We start from the raw sequence: 8,898 nt of genomic DNA, 5'->3' as shown, positions 1-8,898 counted from the left end.
TCATTGATTATGCACTTTGAAGAAGAGTGGGAAAGGTAGAGGAAAGATTTACAATTCTTGAATCTCTTGGCATTGTGTTGTGGCCACAAAAGCCTGCATATAGAAAAAATACAGTTTCTGGGACAGGAAAATTCTGCAGTGAGTCCGACTACAACAGCTGCTATAGATGCTGAAGTTACGTTCTAAACAGCTTTTCTGAGAATAGCAGCTAGATAATTTCCTCTTGCTATGCTATGCTTTTCTGATGTCTAACTGTGTTGCTTTAGAACATCATCTAACTGCATTTTATATGTGGGCTACAGTAAGCTACAGCTGGAGTATGGGTTCAGAAATGGCCTCCTAAATAAGCTGGAAGGTGAAACTGAACATGCCCTTGGTATATGCATTATACTTTGCTCCAATGGGAGTATCTCCATATTTTAATTGTAGCAACAGTATTTTGACACCAAAAAGGTACTTTTCTCATATGAGTCCCACAGGATGGGAAGGAAAAAGAAAAGACGAGATGGGCAGGAGGTGCTATATTTTAAATTTGATTTCAATGACTGTACAGCCAAACCTTAAGAGCACAGCTTTCCTTCACAAGTCAATCTATGCCAGTCTTTACAAGTTAGTCAAGCTGCCACTGAAGAGAATATTCTTCTTGAACTAGCCCTAGTGCTCATCTGACCATTCCTGCTGAATTGCAGAAGTTAATTTTCTTCCACCCTAGCTCCCGTGACTGTCCTGATGTGGTGTCTGGATGAGTAACCCTGGTGGGGCAAAAAAATGTTAGGGATGGACGGATGGGACAGGCGGGAAGTGAGAAATGAAAGGGGCTGGAAGTGAAAGTGCTGAAAGGGGCTGCCCTTTTCAGCAGCAGCTCTCCTTTAGATCAGGCCAGCAGTAATGTGAAACAATAGTCTTAAATTACAATAGCACTGAACTTCGTGGTCCACAAAGGAGAAAACATCACTGGAGCTTTAACTTTAGTTCTGCACTAAATCTAGAATGGGCTAAAGTATGAGACCTGGTGTATCCAAAAAGCTTAAGTCAGTCATGTTACATACATCATAGAGATGCAGAATTCAAATTATATATCTGCCATACTTATTGAGCTGCTTGTAAAACGTTCTAGTGTAGGAGATTTCACAGCTTAATATCTATTAACCTCTTAGGTATAAAGGGGTTTTTCCTACTATCTAAGAAAAATCTTCTTGCTACTTGAGTTAATTTCTTAATGCCCTGCACTAGCTTGTGCAGAAAGCAAGAAGTGATGATCATATGAATAACGTCTTTAAATTCTGGAAGACATATATTCCTTCAGTTTTCCCTTTTTGCAGCCTGAGAAAGTACTTCAACTTTCTATATAGGTTACATATTGGAGAGCTATTATATTTGATTGCTCTTTTTCAGACTCAGGTTTCTCTATGTATTTTTAAGAAATATGAAGCATAGGTGTTTACTCCTTAGCAGTATTTAGCCAGGAATCAGCCTCCCTGCAGAAGATGATTGCTTCCTAAGATCTTCTGGTAGAATTGTTTGAACTCAACAGCCTCTGATCTGTTGAATCAAAATTAGTTTGGCTAGCCAATTAAAAAATTGTTCCAATTTTTAATGAAGCAAATCAGAAGGCTTTGCCTGCAGACCAAAGATGCAGCTACCACTGGTATGGAGAGCAAGGGCAGGGCAATCGCTGACAACTACATCTATTGCGAGCTTCTGCTGGAGACTACATTTGAGTTTGATTATGACACAGTAATGTGGAATGATCAAGAATGCTAGTAAAACTGAGATTTTTCCTGTTTAATCTTTCCTATTTCTCCATTAAGTCAGTTCTTTTGTTGACAAATTTGGAGATTACTTTCCAATGCTATTTGATATTGGCACCTTCCTATCTTCTACATGTCTATGAAGTAAGTTGCCAAATCATTTATTTTTGTGTCTTCATTGTACAAACAGTACTTTGGCATCTGTCATGTTCTGATTTTTATTTCCTCCTATTTGAAGCCCCTAGTAATTTGTAGAAAAGCAATTAAAGCTAAAAATGGTTCACAAATGCCAGTAACATCACATCCAGTAACTGTAGCTCTTTTTCATTTAGCTCTACTCATGTACAATTTCAGGGATGCACTGTGCCTCCCAACAAGCCCTGAGGAAGGTATACACTACAACCAAGCAGCTGATTACCAAGCTTAAGACTTCCTGACAGTCAGGGAAAACCAGTGGGGCTGTACATGAGGGGCACTGGCTCACGCTCACCAGTTCCCATGACAGGTACTGGTCTCTCCAAGCTAGTCATCAAAGACTAACGATATTCTGTAATCATCTAGAGGCTATGTGGAGATAGCAGGCAGAGCATATATGCTTTGTCAAATTCAATAAATGGTGTGATCCACATTTTTTTGTCATACAGGGAATATTAAACATTAATCTTAATTAGCCACTAGATGTCAATGTTGCTGTGCTAAAAGGCAAATGCAGTTTTATTTGTTTGGCTGATAATTTCCTCAAGAAAAGTTCTTCTGTATTTAAAGATATTTCTAGTATAGAGTCAGTGACAAAAAATAATCATAGACAAGCCCATGCTGCATCCATTATTTCAAGAGCAGCTATGCATTTTTTTGATATTTTGAAGTTGCAATTACCATTTCAGTGCATAATCATTGTTAGAAAAGTGCCTTTGAAAAAATAGCATCTGATTGATCATCAGTTTCCTTCCTTGTTCTAAAATCCCAGCCTTTGTATAAGTAGCTACAATCATTTTATTGCATTTCACTTGTTAATAAGACGAAATAGAGCTAATAATATAATATTTAATCCTATTATAAAAGTATTGAATTTCCTAAATTCCAGTTATCTGTGGACACTTTCCTCTTTATTATTCCTGTTTAACACCATTGGATAGCAATGTCAGATACATTGTATGGAGACAGAATTTCTAGAACACAAAGACTTCTAATATGATAGGCAATTTGGAAAACAGTTCTTTTGAAAATGAGTATATCTAAAGGCAGATCTGACAGATCATGGCATTTTAGAAGGACATGTGAGGTAGAATTTGACCCATGGACCTTTGTTATTCCTGGCTCCTCTACCTTTTGTGTGAACAAATCACTGCCAGTCTCCACAATGACTTATTGCCAAGTGCACTGAAGGTGCTGGTTCTATTATCTGTGTACAGAGCATTTATTTTGAGACCAAAATTTGGAAGTTGGTTTAATAAACAGTCATGGAAAGCTGAAGACAACAATGCATGTCTTGAATTCAGATTAAATTTGTTCCATTCTTAGGATAAAAACAAATATCAAAGGCTCTTATTAAAAATAAAGATGATACTTCCTCTTGATCTGAATATCTCCCAAGAAGTCAAAGATGTGGAAATTGCACCCTTTTTCTCAGCTGATCAGTTTGGTAAACAGAATCCCAGTTTAGGTCACAATGTTAGAAAATACAGCCTAAATAACCTGATTTATTCCTTTAGCTCCAGCTCCTATGATGCATATAAGGCCTCTCAACTTCATACACAATGCACAAGATTTTTTTATTACCATTGACAGAAGAGCGGCCTTAGTCTTGATTATCATGGACTGAAGTAGTTGAGATCCTGCTCCACATTTTATTTAATGGTACCATTACTTCCACTCTTAACATGCTAAAGAATCACAGATACACTATAGGACTGTAACTTTTAATTCCTAACATCTATTTTAGTTTTCTTGCCTATGACTACAGAGTTATGTAAGAATCTTATAATAATATCTTGAAAACCAGATTGCTTCATTCATTCATGTTGTTGTAATTAAGGGAACTCTCAAAGCACCAACCTTGATCCAAAAACTTCTGTGTACTTAAAAAAATTTCATTAAAATAAAGTTTTCTGCAAGTCCTTGTTGAGATGTATAGTGTAAATAAAAGCAGTATGATCCTGTAAAGACTAACTGATTCAGTTATGGAGATAATAAATCAGACTTTGATAAAAAAAATAATTCTTAGAATCAACTCCCTGTATGATCTCTAAAGTTTGGGCTTTTTTTGGAAAATGTACCGAATTTTACTAAATAAATCCCCTAGAGATACATAATGTAGACTCCTATCTAGTGTCCTTTAATTGTCACTGCTAGTTCCACATATGTTTTGTGGCAGGTGATTTTGGGGTCCAGAGCTTAGTCTGGCAACTCTGCTCAGAACAAAGCTCACTACAAGATTACACATGCATGTAGGCATGCATAAACTTGAGTAGTGACTTCAGCCTATCAGGAATTTAATTTAAAAGTAATTACCAGTATGTACAAAATACTACTTCTTAGTTTTATCAACCTGCATTTAAGTAAGTGGAATACAGAAACTTAACTCCTCCACCATGTTCCAGTTTTCATTTGAGGAGATTTTAGAAGTTCATTGTGCTTTAATTCCCTGAAGTATGAACTATTTCCTAAGAGAGCAAAGAATGCCTAATCTTACTTTTATGGCTAGATCTGCTTTGGTGGAAAGTGACTGATGGCATCCAATTACATAAATACAAGAGAGAGGCAAATTTGTTTTTCCAGTTTGATATCAGAGGTATTATAAAAGATGAAAAAAGAATATAAAATAATAAGCAAGAGAAGGAAAAACGAGTTATGTGGAAATAAATAAAACAACTGACAAGCAGTGTACTTATTTTCTTTAAATTACATAGTTTCCCACTGGATTTTTTGGAAGGGGGAAAAAAATACATGAGCAAAGTGACAGTTGATTGCGTTTTTAAACCATAGTGGAAAAGATATACATTCCCTCTTTTCCTAACGTGCGTTTTTGTGCATAATGTCTATCATGTATATATATTCATAATATTCACTCATGAGAATTGAGGAAAGGTACAAATCATTGACAGGGAATGTTTGGAATCTGAAGTCTTCTGTATGAAAAGGTGACAGACAATTCCCTGTCATCTGAATTACGCAAGCAGTTAAGCACTATTTGTGTACCCAGCATTCTGTGTAACCTGGAAAAGAAAGGTGCTTCAAAGTCTTGAATCTAAGGTGTAATGTTAATAAACATGTATGGTCTCATTCATGCTAACATGTTCCAGAAAACACCTGGTTTTTAGAGACGTGTTTCATCTTAACTTAGAAGTTGAGCTCTTAACGCAGGAATCCAGAAGGCCAGTTGTGAAAACGGTACTGTGGAGCTGGTAAGATGAGTTCATCACAGTTTTTTCCACTGGTTGTCCTTAAGCAATGAAAATAAATCAGCGATTATTGGCAATATACAGTGCTGCAGTCAGTTTGGAATCTCACAGTCAGATTTTAAAAAACTAAGGTATAAGAGCGTAATATAAAGTAATGATGACAGAATCGACTCTCACTTTATCTTACTGGTTCAGTGGGATTACATAGTAAAGTAGTACAGTAGCTGCATGTAGAGGCTGTTAGTATCCAGGTTGAGGTGATCAATAACTGATCCTTCAGTGAAAACTGAAGGATACAGGGATTTTAAAGAGCTGTTCTGAGCACTGAAGTAGGATGAATCAGTGGAAAAATCCTATTTCACAAATTTTAATGAACATGCTTATAGACTACTGTGAGATCTCATTTAATTAATAATACCATGAGCCATTCTGCTAGAACTGACCTTTTATTAGTAAAAGTATACTACTGGTCACCAGGGTTTGGAAATAATAGGGATTATATTTCAAATTAAATACAATTTTATGTTATTTAATCACCAATATCATTAAGACATGAAGTACTGAAATACTGTCAACCTTTCTATTGAAAGTATTGCCAGGACACTATTCATTCCATGCCACCTAAGTGGAATGGAAAAGATAAGTATCCTAAATGGCAACCATTAGTCTAACTTAGTTACAAATATCAGGTTATGATATTTATAGCCAGCAACACTGAGCTGTGCAATATCCACAGCTCTAGAAGTAAAAATGGCAGACTCAAAAAAACACAGAGGAAAGTTATCTACTACAAGTAAAAAGAAATATTGCAGCTTGTACCCTGGGGGAGATCCTGCTACTTGCTGAAACCACATTCAATTTGCAAGTGGTAAGTCAAAATGTTAACAGTTATATATCTAGATGACTGCCTTTCTTGAATGGAATCAAAACATAACCACATGGAAGATAAAGGTCAGGATGTGAAGTGAGATTTGAGTGAAAAAACATTTCCTTTAGCATTTCATAAAATATTGTCTCAAGTTTGCATTACACTGGCCTTAAATATATTGCTTATAAAAGATGGATTGTGTTATTTAGATTTATATTAGGATCTGTTTTAATATTTTTTATCAATCTTGGTTTAGTAAATCCATGTCACTCTTTCACTGTACAACTTTTGAACCTCAGCCTTATCAGAGTCAGTATTTGGCAGGTTTCTATAATATGAGTCTGTTAACAAAAGGAAAATACTATTTTGACTACCTCACTTATCTTGGATATGGTCCTAATCCAGTCACAAATGTTAAGAACTAGAAAAAGTAAGAAGACTAGTGGAACATTTTGATATTTTTCTTACTTGAAGACATCAATACCCACAGAAAAATTTGCCCATAGAACAGAATACTAAATTGTTCTCCCAGTTAAAAAGAAGCTAATATGTGAATATTAGCTTCATTAATATATGAAGGTACTGTTGTATTGTGATCTAAAACTACAGTATGAAAAAATAGAAAGCCTTAAACTTATGATGACATCCATGATTTGTATTGATTTGCAGTTCATTGCAGCTTTAAGAACAACACAAATACCCCACCCCTGGAGCCTAAGAGCCTCTATGAAAGAGCATCACAGCCCTGGTCACATATGCCCATCACATGCATCCACACGGATCCTCAGCAAGGAGGGATTTGGCTGTCTTTGGAACATCACCCATTCTGAATCTATAGCAACCCTCCTGTAATATGCGAAGCTATTTTTAGCATCAGGGCAGCCTTGAAAACAGCAGGTAAAGCATGAAAAGAATGAATAAGTGGTTGTGGTGCTCGCCTGTGAATAGAAGCTATATATAGCTCTTGAGAGAGATCTTAATATATATGTGTATATATATATAATGTGCATATGAAGGGATAACTGCCTCCCTGAGGGGGAAGCAGGGGTGTCAGAAACATAGAGTAGAGGATTATTACTATTTATGACCTGAGCAGTTATCTAAAAAGTCATTATTTCCAATTGTTCTGTTTAAGAAATTGTTAATAGAATTGGGTATCTTTGATCCAGTCTTTATTTACAATAAATGTATAGCCTTCATTTCCCTGAGTGAAGAGAAAATTTAACAGCAGGAGACTTTGCAGTTCCAAGATCTTTTCAGCCATTACTTGCTCTAAGAAATTCTCTAGTGACTTTCTCAGGTCCCCCTTTCCATGTCTAGAAGCAAACATCTCAGTTTCTGTGATGTTAACTGTTCTCTTGAGTTCCCAAACCTGTTTTTTCCATCCTTGTCTTTTTCTCTTATATATTCATCCATTTGCTTCTAAAAAAAAAAATGTTGGGAAAAAAGGCCACATGTGCCTTTGTTTAATGAGTACTGTGTGCCATTTATTTAGCCGGGGAGCTATACTGCTTCATGAAGGAGCTTATTACTTCTTACTGATGTGTTATATTGAGGCTGGGAATTAGGCCCTCCAGTTTTAATGACTCTGCCTAAATCACAAGGGCAGGAACAGTGGAAACTTACAGATGCCTACAAGTGAATGGTGTCAAAAAGGAAGTCAGCTGTATAATATTTGGATTATTGTCTTAGAAAATAGATAATTTTGAACTTAAAATGTGAATGTCACCATGTTCAAAGTAGGGAAAAGCCTTTCACTTCTGAGCAGTCATAACTAAAATGTGTATTTCTCTGTTGCTATGAAAATCATATTTAAAACTACTGTCAGTTCTTAGATAAAGATGTATTGGTTTTGTTCTCCCACTGCAGAGGGAAAGGGCCAGCAGCCAAAAGAGCAAATCTTTTCTTTAAGCTGTACTAAATATGTAGCATATTGACATATGAGCAAACAGATGTAATGAAATTTTCAGCCCTCCAAAGTCTCTGCAGGGCGAATGTGGTTTGTAAGAAAAAGGGACCTTGGAGTTCAGCTTGATGCAGTACTTGATGCAGAATCTGTGCTAGGCTTGTGCAGTGGCAGCATGCCTGCCATAATGTAGGGTGGGATGTCAGGCATATTTGGTTTTGCTTAAAGTAAAAAGGATTAACTCTTACTGAAATAAGGTATTTTTCCAAATTTCTTGAGTTGTTGAGAACAATAAAAACATCAGTAAAATACACTTGTGGAGCTTTCACCAACAACCCCTTAAAATGTTTCAGTACTGATCCAAATCTCTGCTTTGTAAAGCAGGTCGATTAGCAATGATGAAACAATAACGTGTTTGATGAGGCACATCCTTCCTATTGTGCAGTTCATTATGTCCATAGCACTCCAGCAAGGCTTCTACTTGAAGTACTTCAGTGACTTCAGTGGCACTAAGATTTCTTTCACTGTAAATTATTCAGGACATAGAAACCTGTTTTTAACAAGTGAAGACTTTCTCCTCAAAAGCCTGTTGTCTTTGCCATGTAACAAATAAATTTCCTATGTACATTTAAATAAATAATATTTTGTTACTTCTTTTCTGCCTTCAAAATGACAAGAAAGATTAAAGACAAGTTTATGAAGATAAGAATAATTCTTCAGGGAGCCAATGCCATGAAAAAGTACAGAAGGGCATGTAAGATAGCACAGGTCAAGGAAAGGATTTTGTAACATGCTGTCTGTTTTTAATTAGCATCTTGGCACACTAGAAGAGCTCAGATATTTTTCCATGAAGAAATGTATTATAGACTTTTCTAGCTGCCAATTAAATGGCATTTAACTACACTGACAGTAGTATGTTGTTTTGGGTCTGTAGAAAGCACTTGCTCATGCTAGAAAATCTGGGACATTTTG

This window comes from Poecile atricapillus, chromosome 6 (genome assembly GCF_030490865.1).
Source record: "Poecile atricapillus isolate bPoeAtr1 chromosome 6, bPoeAtr1.hap1, whole genome shotgun sequence".
In the NCBI taxonomy this organism is placed as follows: domain Eukaryota; kingdom Metazoa; phylum Chordata; class Aves; order Passeriformes; family Paridae; genus Poecile; species Poecile atricapillus.
The sequence above is the reverse complement of the archived record's forward strand: the minus strand, read 5'-3'. Positions refer to the sequence as shown.